This window comes from Miniopterus natalensis, chromosome 4 (assembly GCF_054644295.1).
Source record: "Miniopterus natalensis isolate mMinNat1 chromosome 4, mMinNat1.hap1, whole genome shotgun sequence".
Lineage (NCBI taxonomy): Eukaryota > Metazoa > Chordata > Mammalia > Chiroptera > Miniopteridae > Miniopterus > Miniopterus natalensis.
The window spans coordinates 20,292,403-20,316,835 of record NC_142084.1 but is presented as its reverse complement, the minus strand read 5'-3'; the positions used below and the strand labels follow the sequence as shown (position 1 = coordinate 20,316,835).

The following is a 24,433-nucleotide window of genomic DNA, read 5'->3' as shown; positions in this document are numbered from 1 at the left end:
AGGATTGACATGCAAAAAAAGTCTTCAGTTAGCTCTAGTGAGTTACTGAAAGCTGTCCCTGGAGCCCTAGACCCTGAGGCCATTGCAGACTAGTCTCTCCATGCCCCACCTCCAATACCTCATTCTCTCCAAGGGCAGAAACTCCGAAGTGGGTGGAAGGAAGGAGACCACCAGTCAGAGACTACAGACCCATCCCTGCTTTGATACGCTGAGTGACTAGGCAAGCCCTTGCCCTGCTTCCTATCTCAGGATCTCCAGCTACACTAAAGGATGTCCTGTCAGTTGGCCTGAGAATTTGGGGTGGGGGTGAGGGGGGGTGAGGTGGGGTGAGGTGTAAGGTGGACCAGGTTCCCCAATGGACCAGTCACAGAATAAACAGGAACCTATCAGCCTTGGACTCCATGCGCCAGTTGGACGTTGGGGTAGGAGGTCTGGGGGACAGGGAGTTTACAGTGAAACTTTCGCGCTCAGCAAGCAACATATCAAGAATATAGAAATGACTCCAGATCCTATAATAAATTTAATTTTTATAGAGCTACATGCGTTGATTTACACTTGGCTAATTACAATGTTATCATATTACAGACATTTAATTGTTTATTATCAGTTTTGCTGGGGTTTTGTTTTGCTTTTTAGAGCTAGTAATTTTTTTCAAGTCTCAAACCTTTTCTTAGCGGCCTTAAAAAAAGCCTGGGGCTTTGTGCTTCTGTTTTGTGGGGTTGTGGCTGCTTGCTGGTCAGGGGGGAGGAGGGGGATGGGATTGGGGGGGGCGGGGAGACAGCCTGTTCCCCTCAGCCAGCCTCCGCCTGTCTTTCGGGAGGCGCCAGATTGTGTGGGCGGTGTCGCCTGGGGATGGTGGGATGTGGCTCCCACCCAGTTGAGGGCAGGAGCTCCTTCCCTGCTTGCCAGGGAAGTTCGGCCCTAGTGGTCTCTTCCCCTTCCCCAGGCTGCTGAGAGCTCTCCAATTGGAGAGCCTTTCATCTCTTTGTTTTTACAGTGATTAACCCGTCCCAGCGCGCTCCGAGCGTGGCTCCCGGCCGCGCGGGGAAAAGGGAGCGTAGGGCTGGGCTGGGCAGGGAGGGAGGCGCTCTGGGCTTTGTTGCTTTCAGGGAACTCTGCTGCCATAGCAATGGGGGCTTTCTAAGGCCTGACTTTGATTCGATTCCATTAAAGATCCTGCCTTCTCAGTCTCCCGAGTGGAGAGGGCCTTCCGGCTTCCTCAACCTTGCTCGGTGCCCCTGGCCCTTGTGGAGTGAAGGGTGCAGCCCGGGCTGGATCGTTGCGGGGATGTTGGGGAACCAAAGACGTGATTTCGGGCACACTCCACCTCTCCTTGGGTCGCCCAAGGTGGGAGTCTAACATCGTGCGCCTGCGTCCCCGGAGCCCATTTCTCACCAGGGTTGTCCGATCTGCAAGGAGGCGAGTGACGGTCCAGCCGTTATCCAGCCAGAGGGAGGCCGGGGCACCTGCCGGCCGCTCCACCTCTGCATGCATTTCACACTTTTATATCCTGTTATGCATCCGCACTTCGGTTCCGATGCGGACTTTTCCCCCTCTGGTTTTTAAGTCTTGTGGATATAATCTAGTTAGACGATTTTCTGCTTAAAATTGCATTGTTAACGGCAATTGTTTAAAAGTGGGCCGAGAGTGAGGGCGCACAGTCTTTGAACCGGGCGAGTTTTGCATGCCACTGCTTGGCTCACAAAATCGGCCAGCGCAGAGCGGAGCGAAGCGAGGAGGGGGGGGGGGGCGACACAAAACAATCCTCAGGCTTTCTGGCTACCGAGCCTTGGGGCCGTTTCCCCAAGCTCAAACAGATGCAAATGTCTCTACAAACATTGTACAAAGCTATTCAGAGAGGCGGCCTCTCCAAGCCTCAATAGCCCTTTAAACCCAGTCCAATTGCCTCCAAGTAGAGGTAAAGGGTCCACATGCATTTTTTCACTTTTGACTGGAAGGGGGGGGGGCGGAGGAGACCAGAGCCTTTGCGGGGGCGGGGGGGGGAATTCTGTGGTTCAGCGGTTTGTGCCATCCACCCAGCTGCCACGCACGAAAGACGGGCTGGAGGATGCAGTGGCTCTGGGGACTCTGTGGTTGGGGCCTGGTAAGGATGGCGATACAGCGAAGGTGGTGCCGCGGGAATGCGAACCCGGAGAAGCCTCCGGTCCTTTCAGGCCCACAAAGGCTGCGCTAAATCGTGGCTCGCACAATAGCATGAAAGAGCGCTCTCTGGCCGTTCGGGAACAAAGTGGGATCACACTACTCCGAGGGGACTAATAAGCTCTTAACTAGTACGCACAACGGCGTCGCCGCTCCCTTTGTGCGCTCCGCACCCGGAGGAGAGCAGGCGTGCACCCTACTGGCCCCTTGGGGCATGGAGACTGTCCTTCAGCGTCCCTCAGAAATCCAGAGGCAGCCTCTGCGCTTAGTGCTAGACATTTCTTTCTAACCTCAGCAGCAGAGATGCCCCGGGCCTGCGGTGCAGTCCTTAACTTGAGCGCCTGCAGCCTGAGCACCCTCTTGGGTCTCTGTGACTCTAGAGGCTCTGGCTCTTCCTGACCTCCAGACTTAAGGCAGGCAGAGGAAGAAGTAAAAGACAGCAGCTTAGGAGCAGACTCAGACACTGGCCTCCAACGAGTGACCAAGAATTTACTGCCTTCCGTCCAAGGCTGGCTCTTCCCTCCCATCCACTGCACTAGAAATGGGCTCTTGGGCCCTCTGGCCGGCTAAACCAGAGCAGGCACACATGTGAGCCAGGAGTGGCCCCCTTCCTCCCTAACACTCTTCCTCTGGCTGTGTGAACTACTTCCTTACCACCCACATTTGCTGAGGCCCTGGGAGGTGGAGAGTGGGTGTCCTACCCTCACCTGACTTCCAGCATGGTGGTCTCAGGGTCAGAAATCAAAATTATATTAGATATAGTTCCAGAGATCCATTAACCCTTTATACCTCAGCAAGTCAGTTAATTCTAGTTGCTGAGGATAGAGAAGAAATGATTGCCTCACTGAAGGACAGGAAGCAACAGGGGCCAGTTGGGAGGTGAATAGTATGCAGTTGTGCCTGATTCTGCTGAGTTCCAGAATTTTACCATGAGAGCGGGGCCATATTTCACTCCTCACAGAATGTGGCTCTTGAGAGATGTTCCTGGGGTGTCTGTGGAATAAATTAATGAGTTGTGTGGGGCCTCGGAGCAGGAAGTCTCCCAAGCACCCATGGAGAAGCGGCTTTGGAGCCTTGGGTGCCAAGGAAGGAGAAGCCTTCCCCTGATGTTCCCCCACCCCCTGCCCTCCCTGCTCCCAGCCTCTTTTACCCCACCATGGTGTCACTTTCACTTATTTGCCAGCTCCAGATGTGATCCAACTGCTTTTTTCTTAGAGTTGGGGTTTTGTGTCTAGCCACAGCACTTTCTTGCACCTCAAACACCTTGGGCTACCTCTAAATGCTCAAAAAGAGTGGCTATAGTGGCTGCTTGCCCAAACTGTGGGCCTGCTAATGTTGGCCACCACTACTTACTGAGGCTTACTTTGTGTGACCTCCTTTAATGTCAGTGGTACCAACCCAGTGAGGTGGTACCAGTTATTACCCCCATCTTACAGATGAGAACATTCAGGCTCAGAGTTGCTGTCACTTGTCAGTGGCAGAGCCAGGATTCTAACCTTGGCACTTGGCTCCGAAGTCCAGGCTCTATTATGAGTTTGTTACTAACGGAGCTTCTTTATTTTCTAACTCCACCCCCATCCATGGTGCTGGAAACCCATTTCTCCAGGCTGGGTGGACACAGCCGCCTCCCAAGAGGCCTATTCCAGTAGCCTCGGGCAGGTGCAGGGCCTGGTGGTGGGGCGGGGCGGACGTTATCTCCTGACCGGTGGTGGCCTGCACATCTGTTTATCTCTGAAGCTGCACTGGATTGGATTTCTTGATGTTTATCTCCCCCGGAGGAGCAGTGGGCTAGGGCCCAGGAGAGAGTGCAGCTGCAGACGGGCCATGATTGACGCGTTGGGAACTGGGCCTCCACCTCCTGCTCTGTCTGGGTGGGGTCTGCTCTGCTGCTCACTGCTCACCCAGGTCTCCCTGAGTGCACTGCAGGTGAGCGAGCTGGTGGCCAGGTGCTTCTGGGCTCCTTGGTTCACCAGTGCGCACAGGTCAGGCCTTCCCCTCACTAGGGACCACTTAGTTGGGCCAGAGAGGCCTCATTATTGATATAGTGATACAGACAGGGACAGAGTTGGGGAGAGGGATGAGGTGGGCAGTGAAAAGATGGATGAAAGCCTAATGAATCCATTTGCTAATCTGTCATGGAGGAAGACTTGGGGAACCCTGGAGTGCCCTCTGCTGCCAAGAATACCTGGGCCTAAGAGGGGACTGTGAGGCCACAAATTCTTACAAGTGGGGCCTCTTTAGGAGGTTGCAAAGGTCAGGGGAAACTAAGTTCTGAATGTTTACCTACTTTCCGTGGCCATACCCCCTGACCAAACCAGGTCACCTCCCCATGTTTTTTTCTCTCATTGCAGTTTGTACTTAAATATACACTCCAGGTATGGTTGGTTAAAGAATTTCATTCCTGAGGTTAGGGACAAGGTCAGCGCTGAGGCACGTAAACCGTGAGCAGGGTGAAGTGGTGATCAGGAAACTCTTTGATGGGCAGGACTATTAGCCTTTGAGGAGGCTGGCTGAACTAAGGCACCTAGGACCATGAGAGAAGACGTCTGGATTTTGACCTTTCTCATGTCAGGCTCCACTGGGTGCCTGTGTAGCCTGGCTTGTTACATGAGTGTCAGCATATGTTGGCGACTTCAATCTCCCCTGTCCAGTGGCTGCCTAATAGATGCGATTTGTCTCTCTAAAGCCTTTCTCCCAATTCTCTCACTTCACTCACCACCAAGTTCCCCATTTTGTGCTTCTGATGTTCAGGACAGATTAGCACATCTGTCATAGCCAATACTCATCCCTTGCAGTGGTGGTCTGGGGTCTTGAGTGACATGAGGTAGGACACTCAGGAACAGTCTGGGCAGTACACACTCTACCTATGCCTTGCTAAGGACTCAAAGTCTGCAGAGAGAGCCTTGCACAGACTGGTCAGTTGCTCTACTGGCCTTGCTGTGTGGATGGCTCTGTATCTTCAGTGATGAGCTACAGGCCAACTGGATGTATTCACTCAGGCTATATCAAGCTGGCTAGTGGTGGTTGTAAGCCCCAAATAAATTGAAGTGTTGTTTTGATGGGCAAATGGATACTTGGGCGACCCCATATGGGACAAATGTCCATCTCCCCTGGCAGAATGGGCACTGACTCTGGACTGAAGGACCAATAGGTTGTTTCAGAGTGCCAAGAAGTAAAGATAGGATTGTTGTGAGAAGGCTTCAATGTCGTCCTAGCCCCGAACTAGAATGACTATATAATAGTAGGTGGGGTGCGAGTGGTCCACAGAAGCTATTATGTTGGTTTCCTCATGTTTTAGGCTGCCCTTCAGAAGCAGAGTGTGGCTCTTTTGCACCTTTATTGAGTCAGAAATCACAGCTTCTGTGGAGGGCTACCAGAAACAGAAAACCAGTTCATACAGTGAGGGACAAGCAAGCTCAAGATACAAAGCGTGTTTCTACTGAGTGTTTACCTCTCTTTGCCATAAGCCACCTGAGACTTAGACCTGGTTCTCTGTAGCCAGTAGCTCTGCTGGGAGCTGAGGGTCAGGGAAGACCTTACCCACATCCTGTTTCTTGCCATTGAGTTAGGTTTAGGCTATAAAAAACAAAGCCTGTTTCCAGACATGACAAGTTTTGGCCGATTCAAGCAGGCTTCAAGATATGGATTACGTTTCTCTTTTGTGAGTTAGAATGTCTCCTGCTAACAGTTGCCATTAAAGGTGGCATCCACCAAGACAGAGGCAAGGACAGGCACAGGGAGGACCTTGTCTACCTAATTACCTTGGACAGGTGGAACTTAATCCATTATTTCTGAAAAAAAATCTTTACGTCCCTGAGAAGACTCTAATGGCCTCTTACCATGAGGAGCTTAAAAGGTTTTCCCTCTAAGAACTAGGTTGTGAACATCTTGAGGTGAAGAGTCAGGAATGGGAAGAATTTAACCACCCAGAGTTACTGGCCAGCTGTCAGGGAAGCGCCCTGGAGCCTTGTTTGGGAAACAGATTCAAGGGGTGGCTTAACTGAAGAGACGACAGCAGCTGTGTGGCTGTAAAGAGGGGATTGGGAAGGACTAAGGAGAGGACACAGAGCCTCTCTGTCCTGTGGAGCCTTGGGAATATTTGCTTTTAGAGAAAGATGCATGAAAATTGTCCTGGGCACAATTCCCAGCCCTATGGGAGAGCTGAAGGCAGGGCTTATGGCACCATGTGCAAAGGCTCCCCTAGGGGTGTCCTGGAGAATTGTGGGGAGGCTCTCTCACTCCAGTTGTTGATTCAGCTCTCCCCACACCGCTGGGTCACCTCCATCATTTAGGTCACACTGTTGGTCTGGCTGCTCTGCCCCCATCAGACCAAGTCCTTTCAATTTGAACAAGAAGACAAAGGCTGGTACTCTAAGAAAGGGGCTTTTCTTTCTAAATATTTACCCTGCTGCCCTGATGAATCATTAAGACTCCTTTTGTGTGTGGCTGCACAGGCACAAGTCATTCACTCCCAGCCCGCTGTACTTGACATGGCCAGTGGTTCAAGCCTTCCTCTCAAGGATGCAGGGCTGGAGCCGCCCCTCTGTCCTCCACAGAGACCCAGAAGGCATGCTTCAGACCTGGGGTGGAGGCCTGGGGAAGCAGCAGGCCATTTTCCTTGGCTGTCCTGAGATGCTAGGGAGTTCTCCCTATAGAGGGCCTGGACAAGGCATGGCTGGGAGAGCCTCAGAGGTGTTGCCAACAGTGGAGGTTTCTTTTCTTTCTTTTTTTATATGGTCAAGGGTTAGTTGAATATTGAGGTGAAAGTTCTGTAAGCATCTTAGGAACCCATTCCAGGGCAACTCACATTCCTTCAACAAACACTGAGTACATGGTATGTGCTGGGCCTAGTCTTTCTTTCAGTGTCCTTAGAACTCAGCTTAAGCCTGACACACAGTAGGTGCTGAGAAACAAAAAGAATCATGAAGCAGCTATGGGACTGAATAATTAGATGGAAAAGAGCCCCCTTTGCAGAATTTTGCTGCCTGGGGCTCTAACATCATTTCTTAGGAAGGTTGTAGCTTTTTGTATCTGTAGAAGACATTTTTTGGGAAACTGTGTGCAAATCAGAGCATTACAAATTGGAACCTTGGAATTGCCCTAAATTTCTAGAAACTGGGTAAGGGGTGTGAGTCCTTATAAGTGACCTTTGGGATGTGATTAGGTCATGAGGGTGGAGCCCTCATGAATGGGATTAGTGCTCTTAAAGAAGAGACTCCAGAGAGCTCCCTCCACTCTTCCACAGTGTGAGGACACAGACAGGAGTCTGCAGCCCTGGCTGGTGTGGCTTGGTTGGTTGAACATCATCCCATGCACCAAAAGGTCGCTGGTTCGGTTCCCAGTCAGCGCACATACCCGGGTTTTGGGCTCGATCCCCAGTAGGGGGCTTGCAGGAGGCAGCTGATTGATTGATCGATTGATCCATTTATGGTTCTCTCTCACATCAATGTTTCTCTCTTTCTCAAATCAATAAAACCATATTTAAAAAAAATTAAAGTCTAAAAAAAAGAAAAGGGGGGAAGATGTCTACAACCCCAGAGGTGGTACCTTGTCAGAACCTGACCATGCTGATCTTGGCCAGCCTCCAGAGCTGTGAGAAATAAATGTCTGTTGTTTATAAGTTGCCCCGCCTGTGGTTTTTGGATGGATTCAAACCCTGTTTTAAACCCCTATCTTCAAAGAATCCTTATTTGTACATATGCACACACACACACACACACACACACACACACACACGGTTTCACATGTGCATGCCCCCCCTCCATAAAACCATCTTCCAGATTGAGATATACTGGATCATTCTCCAACCTATTCCCTCTCCACCCTGGGTTCATAGCCAGGGAAGTGAAAGATGAGCTGTGTGCTTTTTCTTTTGAGCCAAATGACTTGTATCTCAGTTAGAGGAAGGCACATCTGTCATACCCAGCCTTGGGGCTGTGGAGCAGGCCTTGGGGAGCAGCTTGCAAGTATCTTGAACCATCCCTCTCTCTTTGAGGGTGGTAGGGAACCCTCCAACTGACCATGTAGGGCAGGAGTCCTTGTGGTCCCTGCACATCCCATTCCTTCTCCTGTACTGCCTCTTGCCTGGTGCTGGCTCTCACCCTAGGGATCCTCATCTCCCACCCCGTGTGTGAGGTAATAGGGAAGGGGAAGTGTCAGGTTTTTGTGGTGGAGAAAATCTGGCAGCCCTGAGTTTATTCCTGAATCAACCATCTGCTGAATGTGTCTTCTAGGATTATGATACATTTTTGGAGGGGGCAGGGGAGGTGGGAGCTGAAAAAATGGTGATTCCTTCATGACTTCTTCCCTGCTGTTCTTAGAGCCCTTCAGAGGGGGAATTGGCATAAAGAAGCAGTGGGAAGCTTGGCATCAGACCCAGTGTCAGGTCTGGCTCTGCTAATTTCTTGACCCATGCCTTTAGTCTGTTTCCATCTGTGTAGTGCATGCTCTTCACCTGAAGACCTACTGAGCCACTGTATTCAAGAAGTTTTATAAACTGCAGAGTGATGTGAGTCTGCCATTTGTCAATAATGTTGAAGCGAGGACCTGAAGAGTGAGTGTTAGCCAAGGGCCAAGCACCCTGCTGCTTTGGGACTTTGGTCCAAGGTGTCACCACAGCTTTTCCTCCCCAGCATTGATGACTGGGGAGTTGGGGTGCAGCTTTGGAAGCTGGTCTTTGGATATTAATTCATCGAAACCCACCGATTGCTGAGGGGAAGGAATGAAGCCAGCACCTGCTCCAGTGGAGGAGCATGGCCCCAAGCATCCTGGCTTGGCCTCAGGGTCTGACAAATGTCTTTTCTCATAAGGAAAAGTAGAGGGGGGTATGGCTTCAAGCTGGGCCCCAGAAGAATGTAGATAGTTGAATCAGGTGACCCAGGCTTCTCTTTCCCACCCTTTGTAAATACTTCAGGTTCTGGGAGAAAAGGAGAGTGAGCGGGGTGAAAAACTGCTCTGGCATGCCCAGGACTGAGGGGTTCCCAGGATGTGGGACTTGCATTGCTAACAGGTATAGTCCCAGGCAAACTAGGATAAATGTCTTCTTAGTTTATTCCTCTTGAATTGATTGCTCCACTGGTCCCTTCATTCCTACAGAAGAAGCAATGTTTCCCCCAACCCCCGCTCCCAGGAGGAGGAGGAAACTTGATTTCATCTTAGTTTTCTGTATCTTCAGCACTGTGGTTGGTGTAGTCCAGTGAAGGAATGGGTGATGGATGAATTATACTCTTCAATTAATTTAAGGTGATCTACATAGGTTGTGGTGAGATGTGCTGGAAGTTAAAAGGCTCTGAAATGCATAATTTATGTGAAAATGGTGAGATCAAATGATGTTGTCCAGCTCTATCTGAAGAGAAATCTAGAATAAGAGATAAAGCAGGTAAATGTTTTTGCCTGCAGTTAAACTGGTCACATCTGGTATTTGAAGGTTAACAAGCTTGAGGTAAGCGGAGGAGACCTGGAATGTTATGGTGAAAAAGGCACTCATTTGAATCCTGACTCTGCCACTTATTAGCTGTGTTACCTCAGGCAAGCATTTCACTGCTTCCAGCCTCAGTTTTTTAAATCTGCAAAATGGGTAACTTATTTAACACAGGATTGTTCTGAGGATCACAAAAGTCATATCATCTGTCATGTGCTTAGCATGTTCCCTGGCACACAGGGACTTGATATCCATGAAATTCCTCAAATCTCTCAGAAACCTTAAATGGGCTTAGGAACTCCTGTTTTGCTTATATAGGGCAGGCAAAAGTAGGTCTACAGTTGTATGGGAAACACAGAGTTTATTCTTGTATTATTTATTTATTATTGTATTATTTTTCATATTTAGAACTGTAAACCTACTTTTGCCCCACCCTTTTCTAACCTTCATATATATATATATTTTTAATCCTCACCTGAGGATTTTTTTTCCATTGCTTTTCAGAGAGAGGAAGGTGGAGAGAGATAGAGGCATTGATGTGAGAGAGACACATCGATTGGTTGCCTCTCACTCGAGAGCTGAACAGGGCCGGTGATTGAGCCTGCAACCGAAGTATGTGCCCTTGGCTGGAATCAAACCTGGGACCCTTCAGTCCACAGGCCCACATTCTAACCACTGAGCCAAACCGGCTAGGGCTCTAACCTTTTTTCTGAACATGCTTCATGCAATAGAACACATGTAAGGTATTGTAGGTTATGGCACACAATTTTAAAATGAGCACCCAGACCCAGAAATAACCCAACTTAAGATGTAGAGCATCACTATGTTAGGTTTCCTTAGGCTGTCATAACAAATTACCACAAACTGGATGGCTTAAAACAACAGAAGTTTATTCTCTCAGAGTTGTGGAGGCTAGAAGTCCAAAATCAAGGCATCAGCAGGGCCGTACTTCCTCCAAAGACTCTAGGGAAGAATTCTTCCTTGTATCTTCTGGCTTCTGGTGGCTCCTAGTGCTCCTTGACTTAGGGTAGCATAACTCTAATCTCTGCCTTCATCTTCATATGGCCTTATTCCCTATGTTTGTGCCCCACATATCTTGCTCTTTTATAAGGACATCAGTCATTGGATTCAGGCCCACTCTAAATCCAGGGTGATTTCAGCCTAAGATTCTTAGCTTAATTACATCTGCAAAGACCCTATTTCCAGATAAGTTCATATTCACAGGTCATAGAGGTTAGGACTTGGACATATTTTGGAGGGGGGGGGGGCCACTGTTCAACCCACTATAATCACCATTACCAGCACATCTACCTATGTGTCCCTTTTATATCTTGTACCTTATATCTTATACTCTCTTCCCTGCCCCTGACCACCATCCTGAAGTTCATGGTTATCATTCTTTTTTCTTTGGTTTTATAAACAGGGTATTACATAGCTTATATAGCGTTTGTGACCTGCCTTTTTCATTCAGTATTTAAAATCCACTCATGTTGATGTATGCTATTGTATTCACTCATGCTTAATACTGTATTGTATGCTGGTATCCCAGCGTATTTCTCCATTCTCCTGAAAATGAATATTTGAGTTGTTTCTTGGACGCTATTAAAAACAGTGCTGCTTTTACCTGTCTCCTGATGTTCAGGTTCAAAAGTTTCTCTAGAATATATGACTACGAGTTGAATTGCTGGGCCCAGGGCAATGGATGAATAGCATTTTACAAGATAATGTCAAATTGTTTTCCAAAGTGATTGTACCAATTTGCATTCCCAAAAGCTGAGCACAAGATGCTCTTCATTCTCAAAGTGATTTTTTAGTTCAAGAAATGTAAAACTCTCAGGATTTGCCTTCTCTGTGGTGGTGAGTATTACATAATAAAATCTCATCTTCCCCCATGATTTTCCTCTATAGCAGATTATTTATGGTGGGTCTCTGCCCTCAGAGAGAGAAAGTGCTAGACTCTGAAGTCTCACCTGCTGCTGGCTGCATAGTCTCCAACAAATCCATCTTAATGGGTCATTAGAGGTGCCTGGAAACTATAATTATGATATAGTGTTTCATGGGCTTACAATTGAAGGCTGTGTTTTCTAGACGTCCAAATCAAGTCTATTGTGGAATGATGCATCTCAGAAAGTTTGCATACGATATTTTGTATAATGAACAAAAAGAGATGCTTACCTTTAGTTGAGGGGACCACTTACTCTGAGGTGAGTGATGTAGGCATTCCCAATAATTGATTGAAATAATTTATATTAAAACTGTCAGAGTAGAGGGCATGCTGATGACCCATAAGAACTAATGTAATGGTGTATTCTGGGGACCTTTATCTGCAGAGGAAGGGGGACAAGGCATCATTTGTCCTAGTTAGAGCACAGAGTCCTCATTAGAGGTGACAGAATATGAGCACAGCAAAGGATTTTAATAAATCCCTTGACAGATGGGGAGACTAAGTTCCAAGGAGGAGATATAACGAGCTCTTGCTTTCAGTGTAGACTTTGGGGTAGCTGCATCTTTTTCTGAAAGCCCAGTTAATTGCCTTAGGTTGTCTTTCCTGAAAAAGAGCCTGAATCAGAGATTCTTGAGTAAGTGATTCACTGAATGAGTGTTCTCAGGTAAAAACTGTACAGGGATGAGGGAAATATAGGACAAGGCAGGGGAAGAAGTTAGGCAAAGATGTGGGTTCAGTTGAAGTCTAGCCTCAGCCTGATCCCACAGGAAGCTCTGCAATGTGAACACTACCTCAAGATTGTCCCACTGTGTACCTTCATGGATTGGTTATTGGATGCGGGCTGCCTGAGGGGAGGGCGTAACCACCTAAACTGTTCCTTTCTCCCAGCAGCTGAGGGCAAGTCTCAAAAGGAGGTAGCTGTGGGCTGTCGAAAGCCAACACTCTGAGCAGTTGATGAGATTATTATTTGGGTTAGGGAATGGTGTGTGGTCAGAGGATGGAGGTTTAATTTGTGCAAATTGTACTAGTCTCCATCCAACTCCAACTCATGCCCTTGACCTCAGCTCCGTTAGGGTAAGGATCTCAGCCCCCTAGTCTTCCCCACTGAAAATGAAAATGAGATCTTTTTAAAAGAATAATATATTATGCCCAAAGAGCTAATATTATAACATATGTAAAAGCTAAAATTATAACATTTCTAGAGGAAACCTGAGAGAAAATCTTTGCAACCTTGGTGCAGGAATATATATCCTGGATAGTAAACAAAAAGCATGAATGATAAAACAACAGAAAAAGATAAATGGGAGTTCATAAAAATTAAAACCTTCAGCTGGTCATAGAGCTGTTAATAAAATGAAAAGGCAAAGCCACAGAATGGAAGAAAATAGTTGGAATGCATATATCTGACAAAAGAGCTGCATCCAGAATACATGGAGACCATTTATAACTCAATAATTAGAAGACAAACAACCCAATTAAAAATTGGCAAAGGAAACAAATAAGTAGCAGTAATTAACTCTGATTAAAATTTTTAAAATGTAACATTGATTTTGTTTTAGAAATAACTTTCACTACTACTTTGACTTTATTCTTTTTTTCTGTCTTCCTCACAGTAGTATTAGAGAATTAATATCATATATATTAATCTGATTATACATTGGATATGTTTGTAATAAAAATAACAGTATAAAAATGGGCAAAGGACTTGAACAAGCACTTTACAAAAGAAGATATATATGGAAGGCCAATATGAACATAAGAAGATGCTCAGCATTAATAGTCATCAGAGAAATACAAATTAAAACCGTAATGTGATGTCACTGCACATCCATTAGAATGGATAATATTAAAAAGAATAAGAATACCAAGTCTGGGCGAGTACTTGGGGCAGTTATAACTCTGATATACTGCTTGCAGGAATGGAAAATACTACAACCCCTTTAGAAAACAGTTTGACAGTTTCTTGTAAAATTAAACATACCCTTTTTAAATGACTCAGGAACTCTTAGGAGTTTTCTCAAGAGAAATGAAAATATATGTACACTCAAAGACTTGTGCGTGAATGTTCATCGAAACCTTATTCATTGCTGGCCAAAGCCAGAAACAACCCAAACGTCCATCAATAGGTGAATGTGTAAACAAGGTGATACACACATGCAGTGGAACACTGCCAGCAAATAAAAGAGTCTGATTCACTGTTACAAACAACAACATGATTGTATCTTAAAAACCTTACCCTGAGAGAAAGAAACACGAAAGAGGACATGTTCTGTGATTCCATTTATGTGGAATTCTAAACCAGTAGAACTAATCTAAATCTGCACAAAGAGAATCAGTGATTGTCTGGGACCAGAGAAGAAAGGGAATTGACTGGAAGGGGACAGGAGGGAATTTTATGGAGTCATAGAAATGCTCTATATTTTGATGGTGGTTAAAGTATATTCATTCGCCAATACTCAGCAAAATGTACATTTTGTTGCCTGTAAATATTTTGATGAAAGAAGAAATGGGGTTACTTTTGGGTGATGGAATTAAAGATAATTTTATTTTCTTATTTATCCTTCTCTGTGTTTCTAAATTCTCTACAGTAACCTCAAAACTTTCCTTTTCAAAAGTATATATAATCACTGCAAAAATATTTTCTCCACCTTTGCAGCCTCAGCTCAGATGCTTTCTCCTTTGAAAGCCTTACCCACAGCCTCAGTCGGAATGAACTGTACCCTTTTCTTGATCCTCATTGCCTTGTTGGTGCCATTGCATTCTGTCTTGGGCTAGTGTTACTACTCGTGTAGTTGGTTCCTTGCCCTGTGGGTGCCCAGTGGTAGGAGGGTTGTGCAACTGTTCAGTGTTTGCAAATTAAATTGAGATTTGTCAGATTGGAAGGGTTCTTGTATAGCTCAAGAGTTGTCATCTATACATGCATCCCCAGTGAAGTGGGGGAAACTGAAGCAGAACCCAGAGCAATTGAGAGCTTGGCTTCAAGTCCAACCTCTGCCAATTACTAGCCAGTTAATCTCCTTGGGCAAACCCTTTGAACTCTCTAAGCCTCTGCATCCTTTCTGCAAAGTGGGGGTAGTGACATCTCCAAGTTTGTTGTAACGCTTAAGTAGCAAGGTGCTTGGTACACAGTAAATGCTCACTTAGCGTTGGCTGCTATTGTAATTATTATCATTATAACAGATAATAATATAAAGTAATGGGACTGCCCAGATACACACAGGTAAATGGAGCAAAGATTTTCTTTCTAGTAAAAGACTGTCATTCTGATTAGTGGGTACCTAACATCAGCCTTTAAAGGCCAGTTGAAAATTAATTTTCTTCCACATTAATGGCTTTTGAGAAAATAAAAACCATTTCCCACAGAAGCAGATGCCCCAAAAGGAGTTTGGATTTTGCTGGCTCTGCTCTTCATTCAGGTATCAGGTGGCAGCCAGGGCTCAGCCTGGAGGAGGCTGCCTTTCTCTGTAGTGTTTGCTGGAGCCGGACTGACACAGATCTGATAGAGGTTGTCAGATCTCTGAAGAACAATTGACTTTCTAAGCAGAGCCCCCTCTCTGAGCTGCACGGTGCTGCCTTACATTTGTAAATGCCAGCGCGCTGCTAAGCACGTCCTGATGAATAGAAGTGTTTTGATGTTTTGTTTTTGGTTGGAGATTGAAGTCCAGTGTCTTGGGACCCAGTGACTTCGGCTGACCTTCCTGCTACATGGACAGGGCTAAATTTCAACCCCTGGAGGCTTCTGCACACAAAACCTCATGCCTCACAAGGGCAGGTGCAAGGAAACCCGGCGGAAATCTGAAGTCTTCGCTGCTTTAGAGACCCGAGCTCACTTCTGTCAGAGGAATTAGGTTTCACAAGCCCTTTTTTATGTAGAAAGCGTATCATTAGGAATCTGGACAGGGTGACTTATTAAAACTGCTGCCTGTAGCAGAGAGAAAGCCGTAAATGCCTAAGGACATTCAAGGGCTAATGGTGTGTACTTTTATTTCCAATAACACTTGCAGCAGCTTGGCCAGAGTACTGGGCTTCTAGATGGAGGTGCCTCTGTTATTTTAGGTCTTGCTGGTTCTGGAAAACATGTTTTTCTCAAAACTTGTATTCCAGTTTTGAAATCAGGAAAGACCTTTCATTTGTAATTTTTGATTGAGTTAGCAACTTTAATCTCTAACTTCACCCTCTTACCGCTTCTGAACTTACTGTTGACATCTAACTCCTCCAAACCTAGCTAGTTTTAGCATCATTTAAAAACAAAAAGATCAATGTGTATGAAAGTTTGCAGTCTATTTCAGCTTAACATTTAATTCAAGCTTTATGTGCTTACATAGTCTTTATAACCACTCTTAGAAGGTAATGCTTTTTCATGATGCTGTTCTGCTCTACTTTATTGAGCTGTTCCCCTCTGCTTGAGTATTTAGATATTTGTTGTGGTGGTAGTTGTTATAAATGGATTATTTACATCTTTGGCTATTGAATTTTTCTTTAAAAAATGCTGTCTTTATCTACATTAGTAAAAGTGGTTCTGGGAGGTGCTCTGATATTTTCAGGGGACCCCAGTCTTCTACCCCTGCCACTTATCCTGCCTTTAAAAATGCCAGGCTCCACATGGACCTGCAAGGTCTTCCTTGGCCTCTGATGTCTGGTAGTACCCTTCACGTGTCAGTGGCCTTGTATAGCTCATAATCAGGGGGAGACTCCTACTTTTGTTTTTCTTGCAGTCTTTGGGAAGGGGTTTTTCTGTATGAGCCCATGTGGACTGACCTCAGCTGGTGTCACAGAAGCTCTACTCTTAAAAAAATAAATCCTATGATATGTTTAATTTGTTACTCATTCTCTGGAGATTCAGGCTACCTAAGTTTTGTTTCATTTTGTTGTAAAGGTGGTTACTTTACAGATGACAGAGTTACTGAGGTAAAAGTACTTAATGGTGCAGGATTGAGGATTGAGCACCTTCTACAGTTTGGCAATCCTTGTGGCTGTGGCTGATGGGTTCTGATTGAAAGTGCTCAATTGTGCCCCCTGTCATTTAAAAAAATATATATGTTTTTGTTGATTTCAGAGAGAAGGGAGAGGGAGAGAGAGAAGAACATCAATGATGAGAGAGTCATCAATCGGTTGCCTCCTGGGGATTGAGCCTGAAACCTGGGAATGTGCCATGACCGGGAATCAAACCGTGATTCTTGGTTCATAGGTTGGCACTCAACCACTGAGCATCACCGGCTAGGCCCCACTGTCATTTTTACAGAAAACATCCTTGGAGCTTTGTGAATCTGGGTTCCATCCATACTGGCCTCCTCACTGTCCTTCGAACACACCAATCTCATTTCCTCTGCTTGTAATGCTCATCCTCCTGATCTGAGCAAGGCTGATTCTCATTACTTAGCTTAGCAGTCCCCTTTTCCAAGAGGTCTCCTCTGACCACCACTTCTAAAATAGTTTCCACTCACTCTTTAGTACATTTTCCTTTTAAAATCTTTGTGGAGCTTTTTATCACTATCTGATATTTTGTGTGTTGACTCTATCTCCCACCAGTTGATAAATCCATGAGGGCAGGGGTCCCATCTGTCCTCTCAAATTCGAGAACAGAGGCAGGTACATAGAAGGTATTCATAAATATTTGTTGACTAGATGAATGGATCCTTTGCTCAACAAGAACTTACACAGTACTCCTAAGTAGACACTGTGGAATTCACTTGCATAGTACTATCATCAAGAACTCTGAGTCTGAGATTGTATCCTACTTGCAAGCTAATAAGTTACCCTGCTAGTTTCATGTTGGTAGAAGATATGAGACTGTTAGGTCAGAGGCAAAGGACAGTTTATTACTCACAGCAATAGCAGTACCCAGATTATTAGCCTCATTGTGATGGTTCCCCAAGCCCTGATTTCTCTAGGGTGACATGAAGCAGGCCAGATGACACCTACACAGTGAGTTACAGGAGAGGAACTCTGATTCTTTTTTACTGAACAGTGTGTCTGCCCTTTTCTCTGGAGGGAGATACTACCTCTGTCTTCCAGGGTTGTTTGATATATACATATCTTTGAAAGGGTACTCTGGAACAAAGAGCAGTCAGTGCCTCTGCTCACAAGATGTGTGGAAATGCTTGAGACTCATGAAAAATTGTTTCACAACAAGAAGCCTAGTAAGCCCTTAAATTTGTTGAATGAATGAATGAATGAATGAAAGAGTACCACATGTTGCATGCAGTGCTATACTGTCCAACCAGATATGTTTCTGTCATTAGGAGCTTGTGTCTTCCAGCTGGGAAAATAAATGATAGGGTGTATAGTGGGTAAGTGCTTGTGCTCTGGGCTTAAATGCCTGGATTTAAATTCTGCTCCCATCACTTATTAACTTTGCAGCTCTGGTCTTAGAATCTTCTTCTCTAAAATGGAGATAATAGGGTTATTATGATTAGATAAGCCAGTGCAGTTGTATAGTGCTTGGCTTAGAGCCTAACCCCTGGTAAGTGTCCAAACAAGTATTAGGTATTGGGTTGGATTATATGAAATAACCATTTCTGTAGTTCAAATATCAGTAATTTTGTATGGTTTAACCTGTGTATTTATTATTAATAATCTTTTGCTTGGTTATTGCTTGGTTACAAATCATAGTGTATAAATGACTATGTAGTGGAGGTGTGCTCTGGGTCAGGTGAGGCAAGCCTGTAGAATCAGAAAAGTATTTGGGAAAAAGGAAGGAGCTTGGAACCAGATGCGGGGCTCTGAGTTCCACCTTCTCCTCTCATTAACCCCATGACCTTGGGTGAGCCACTTAACCTCTGAGCCCCTTGCCTCATCTGTGCTATAGATACAATAATCCCTTCTACTTCACTGGACATTGTGAGGCTAATATCAGGTGATGGATGTAATTGCTTTATAAACTGGAAGGCACTGTACTCATGCACTCGTGCTTGATATGAAGAGTTTTTAAACACAGTGAGATTTGAGTCTTGGCTTCAACCAGACTATAACTAGGTATAATTTAATATCCCTCCAAAGTCCTCTAATCATAGTTTTACATTTGAAGTATAGCATTGGCCCCTAAACTCAAATTGTTGCTTTAGAATCAAATTATGCTAGTCAGGTTTATATCTAAGGCCTACAACCTTCAGGCACCATAGGGACCATCTGGTGACTAAAGAAAAATCATCTCATTATGAAGGCTTGCAGCTAAATCAGTCAATAGTTAAAAGTAACCAGGCTCCTTTAGTGAATGAGGCAGTTTTAGCTCTTTACGTGAATTCTCATTGAAACCCTGAAAAATCCTGATATAGATAGGTATTGACATTATCCTCCATTTTACAGACAAGAAGACTGGGGCAAAAAGAAGTTAACAATTAGGAATTGGCAGAACTGTACTGGTGAGTTACACTACCTGAGCACCCTCGATAATAGAAGCATCCATTTCCTGGTGCCCAGTAAAAGGGAGGCTCAAGAGCCATCTTTCTGGGGCAGCTGTGGTGGTTCAAACTGCTACTGCTGTTCTTGCTGATGCAAGTCCTGCTCCTCCCACAATCAGTCAGAGAAAGTCAAGTTCTGCTGGTGACTTGCAGGCTGTTGGAATGGCTCCCCACTCCATCTTTGCTGTCAGCCTGCCTGTACCCTATGGAAGTGAGAACCTTCACTCTTACCTCCTCTCTTTTGTGGGGGCTCTCTATGCTGTGATTGCATTCCCATATATTTTGAGCCTGTGCTGTCTGGAAAGATCTTGCTTCTACCTCTTTGTGAGACTAAAGCGTTGGCTCAGAGTCAGCAGATAGTATGCATTTGTGGCAAATCCCAGACAGGGTTAAGGTTTGGCTCCTATACCAGAGACACACAGTAATGCCAAGACTCAAATAGAAAAATATATCACTCATTCACATAACTGTCCAAGAGGAGTATCCCAGGTAGTCAGTGGCTCTGCTTCATGTAGTCATTCAGGAATGCAGGGCCCTCCAAGTGGCTTCACCATTCCCTAGGCTTTGCAAACTATATGTGGTGAAGGACCCATTTTTAACATTTTCAATCCATTCCAGACCAAACATTTTTAAAGATAAAAATAAAAATGAATTACTGGAAAAATGAAGGGGAAAAACCCCTAAAGGCATACAAAATATAAGTTTAAAGCATTTTATTATTAGACACTACAGATGTAATGTTACTTACATAAATTGTTATAAAAGTTACTAAATATACCATACCCTTAGTTTCTGTACTTATCTCATGAGAAACTGGTGCTTGAAAACCCTTTATGTGGCACTAGCTTGAGTATCATCATCCACCTCATGGCTGAAGCTGGGTTGCATTATGCTCAGGTGACAGTCATGGGAAGGGAGAACAGAATGTGGAGGAGGGCATGCCCTTCTCCATGATCATTTTTTATATATGAAGTCAGGCTTATTGAAACATAATTTGCATTAAAGAAAATTCACCCTTTGAAGATGTACAGTTGTGTGAAGTGCTGACAAATTGTGTAACCACCATCACAGTTAAGATATAGAATATTAACATCAACCCTTGCTTCACTTCTAATTAAGTTCTCTCTTGCTTCACCTCTAATTAATCTTCTCCCCCACTCTCCCCTGGAAATCACTAATCAGATTTCTGTCCCTATCATTTTACTTTTGCCAAATGCCATATAAATGGAATCATACAATATTTCACCTTTTGAGTCTCGCTTTTTTTCCCACCTAACATTATGCCTTTGAAATTATTTATATCCTTGCTCGGATATATGATCATTTATCCATTTTCCTGTTGATTGGTGCCTGGACTCTAGTTTTTGGAGTTAACAAAACATTTGTATAGCGGTCTTTGTGTGAATATATGGTTTCACTTCTCTTAGGTCAATACCTAGGAATGGGTTTGCTGAGTCATATAGTAAATGTATGTTTAGCTGTATAAGAAACTGCCAAACTATTCCAAAATGGTTGTACTGTTTTGCATTGCCACCAAGAAAATATGAAAGCCTGAGTTTCTCTGCATTCTAGGCAGTACTTGGTATTGCCAGCTGCTTTTTTTTTTTAGCTATTCTAAGAATGTTGTGTCATGGTATCTCATGGTGGCTTTAACTTGCATTTTCCTAATGACTAATTGTATTGAACATCTTTTCATGTTCTCTTTTGCTAAACTTATCTTTGGGGGAGTGTCCAACTTTTTTTTTTTTTTTTAACCAGTTTTTAAATTGAGTTGTTTGTTTTCTTTTTATTGACTTGTGACAGTTCTTTATATATTCTGGATACCTGTCTTTTATCAGAATGTCTTGCAAGTATTTTCTGCCAGTTTATGGTTTCCTTTTTTCATTTCAGAGGAAGGGAGAGGGAGAGATAAAAACATCGATGAGAGAGAATCATCCATCGGCTGCTTCCTGCACACCTGCTACTGGGGATCGAGCCCAAAACCCAGGCATGTGCCCTGAACAGGAATTGAACCATGACCTCCTGGTTCAGAGCTGTATGCTCAACCACTGAACCACACTGGCAGCTTGACAATACTTTAATGAGGCTATCTAGGCCTGCAGATTTCTTTGCAGGAAGGTTTTAACCATAGATTCAACTTTTAAAATAAATGTAGGATTACTGAGGTTACCTAGTTCTCTTTGATTAAGCTTTTGTAGTTTGTGTTTTTTTATTTTTATTTTTTATCCTCACCCAAGGATATTTCTTTTCATTGCTTTTCAGAGAGAGTGGGGGGAGGGGTGGCGAGAAAGAGAGAGAGAGAGAGAGAGAAACAGATGTAAGAGACACATCAATTGGTTGCCTGCAACCAAGGTATCGAACCCAGGACCCTTCAGTCCACAGGCAGACACTAACCACTGAGCAAAACCTGCTAGGGCTGTAATTTGTGTCTTTTAGGAACATATCTAATTAACCAAATGTATTGGCACAAAGTTTATAATATTTCCTTATCTTTATAAGGTCTGTGTGATCTGTCATAATGTTTCCTTTTTCATCTTGATTGGTAATTTATGTCTGGTACTTTATTGATCAATTTAGCTAGAGGTTTATCAACTTCGTAGGTTTTTTTTTCTCACAAAAAGTTAATGTTTAAAGATTTTCATCAAAGAGCAAATTATGTATAAAACAAAAAGCAGGAAAGCAAACAAATAGAAAATTTGTAGCAGAGGAAATGAAATTAGTACATATGGCAAAATATTCAACCCCACAGATTATTTAATACAATGCTAGTTGAAACAGCAATGAAGTACCATTTTATAACTAGTAAATCACATATTTTAAAATTAACAGCTGTGCTGACTAGGTTATGGTCAACAGGTATACTATATTGGTGACAGTATAAACTGTTTTGGCAAGCAATTTATAATACACTTGACAGAAAATAAAAAAACTTCATATGTCTGTTCTATGTCATATTGAGCTTCCTGTAATTCAGCATTTACAGTGTTGTCTCCCTACCCTCCCACAGTAGTTAGATTCAATCCTTTCCAATGTATCCCATAATATCAGTTATCTGGGTGAAATCTGACATCCTCACCTATGTATGAAAATGAAGAATGAGAAATGTTAAACCCAGAGCCAAGAAGTATGAGCACATATTATGGAAGGGAACTAGAACTGAACTATGAAGAAGGGATGTGGGATCAAAATAAAATACCCAAGATCAGATTAGATCATGTCAGAGCTCTCAAGATTCAGAGTTTGGAGACTGGTGATATACCTATAGACACTAACAAATATTCTTAGGGTTTTTGTCAGTACAATCTTTTGTTCTTAAAGAAATGCCATCTTTTTAAAAAAAAATTTTTTTTTATCCATTTAGTGCCATCACACTCTGCATTTTACATTGTACAGTTACAATTCTTGCCATTGAATCATGAGTCTCCAGAACAAACTATGGATTTTGTTGTTGTTGTTGTTCAAAATATTACAGATGTCCCTTTTTCTCCCCATTGACCCATTTCACCCCGTCCCACTCCCTTCCCCTGTCCCTCACCACACCAGTGTCCATGTCCTTGGGTTGTGCATATATGCATATAAGTTCTTTGGTTAATCTCTCCCCCTCCACCCCCCCATCCCTCTGAGATTCGTCAGTCTGATCCATGTTTTCATGTCATTGAATTATTTCTGTTCATTAGTTTATTAAGTTCTTAATTTTTTCTTTATTTTTATTTAATTTAACTTTTTTTATTTAAAATATTACAGATGTCCCTCTTTCTCCCCAATGACCCATTCCACTCCGTCCCATCCCCCTCCCCAGTCCCCCTCCCCACCATTGTCTGTGTACTTGGGTTGTACATATATGCATATAAATTCTTTGGTTAATCTCTCCCCCTCTACCCACCCACCCTCCTCCATCCCTCTGACATTCATCTGTCTGATCTATGCTTCCATGTCATTGATTTATTAAGTTCTTTAGATTCCACATATAAGTGAGAGATGTGATGTTTGCCTTTCTCTGCCTGGCTTATTTCGCTTAGCATAATATTCTCTAGGTCCATCAGTACTGTCCCTAACAGTACGAGATCCTTCCTCTTTACAGCTGCATGGTACTCCATGGTGTAAATGTCCCACAGCTTTTTTATCCACTCATCTACTGATGGGCACTTGGGCTGTTTCCAGATCTTAGCTATTGTAAATTGCGCTGCTATGAACCTAGGGGTGCATATATTCTTTCTGATTAGTGTTTCAGGACTCTTAGGATATATTCCTAGAAGTGGGATCACTGGGTCAAAAGTCATTTTTAATTTTTTGAGGAACCTCCATACTGTTTTCCATAGTGAAATGCCATCCTTTTGAACTGGAAAGCAAAGGACACTAAACACACACACACACACACACACACACACACACACACACAAATCATTAAATGCTGAGTCCTTTCGGTAGAACAGATGGATCTAATTTACTTACATATATATCAGATTGAAGGAAAAGATAAATTTGGTTTGGTCTGTTGGCTCCTACATTCTCATAACCAATATATTGTTATTGATTGGATTATTGAAATACTGACAAAAATCTTTGAAAATATTGGGAGACTTCAGATAAACTTGCCCCAGAGAGCAGCACACAACACACTTTTCTAAGTTTCTGAAATATTTATAAAGAATTTTAAAAAACGTACAAATGGACGGATCAATCAGATCAATTACTAAGCATATAGAAACGAGATTCAAACATCATAAAATGGGAAATAGATCTTGAAAGATTTCTGTCATTTTAAAAAACAGCTTTGGGCTCTGTCGGTTTTCCCTATTGCTTTCTGTTTCCAACTGTATTGAAGTTTGCTTTTTTTCTTAGTATGTCCTGTTTCTTCTTTATTTTTTTTTTTTTAGCTGTGACTCCAGACAGGATCCAAAGAGGAAGGAGTTTTACCATCTCTTCTCTGGGTTTTATGGAAACTCATTTTTACTCTTCTTTGTTAGCCTCCTAAGACACTGTGTCAACCTTAAAAGGGCACAGAGAAGGGTGACTTGGGGTTTTTTTTCAGGATTCTCTACTGTTTCCTGCACTCCTCTTTGGTCAGTTTACCATGGATCTCAGGGGTTGGTTCTTTTTAACAAGTCCGAAACCCATTAGATGCACTTATTCTGCCCAGCGGGAGCCCGGGAATGAAAATTTCCTTTACCCTTGAGAGGCAGATTCCGGACTTTCCACCAAACCGGCACCCAGGAAACCTCTGGTCGTCATTTGCTACGTGCTCTGGGCTTGGATCATTTCATTTCAAGAACGGAGACTGACTTGCACTTAGAACTCAGGCTGCTGCATCCCTACAGACCTTGGAGGCAAACTCCCCAGGCCCAAGGTCCTTCTGGGACAGACTCTGGCCCGGGCAGACCTGGTGGGACCCGAAAATCAACCCGCTACAAATTAGTCTGGGGTGCGCCCTGGGGAAGCAAAGCGCAAACTTGTCGCAGCGCCTGGGCCTGCCATGTGAACCCTCCAGGCATTTGTGCTTTACTCGGA

At 44.0% G+C, this 24,433-nt stretch overlaps 1 long non-coding RNA gene and 1 other non-coding gene across 2 annotated transcripts in view; one reads left to right on the top strand and one right to left on the bottom strand.

Moving 5' to 3' along the window:
* LOC107525377 (uncharacterized) overlaps positions 1-24,433 on the top strand; it is a 256,707-nt gene that overhangs the window by 6,219 nt on the left and 226,055 nt on the right. Inside the window, exon 3 of the long non-coding RNA XR_015714360.1 lies at positions 18,831-18,886. This is a non-coding gene — a long non-coding RNA (uncharacterized LOC107525377). The remainder of the gene's footprint in view (positions 1-18,830; positions 18,887-24,433) is intronic.
* On the bottom strand, positions 23,801-23,927 carry LOC148093219 (small nucleolar RNA SNORA26). Its single transcript, XR_015714482.1, has one exon. It is a non-coding gene; the product is annotated as a small nucleolar RNA SNORA26 (small nucleolar RNA).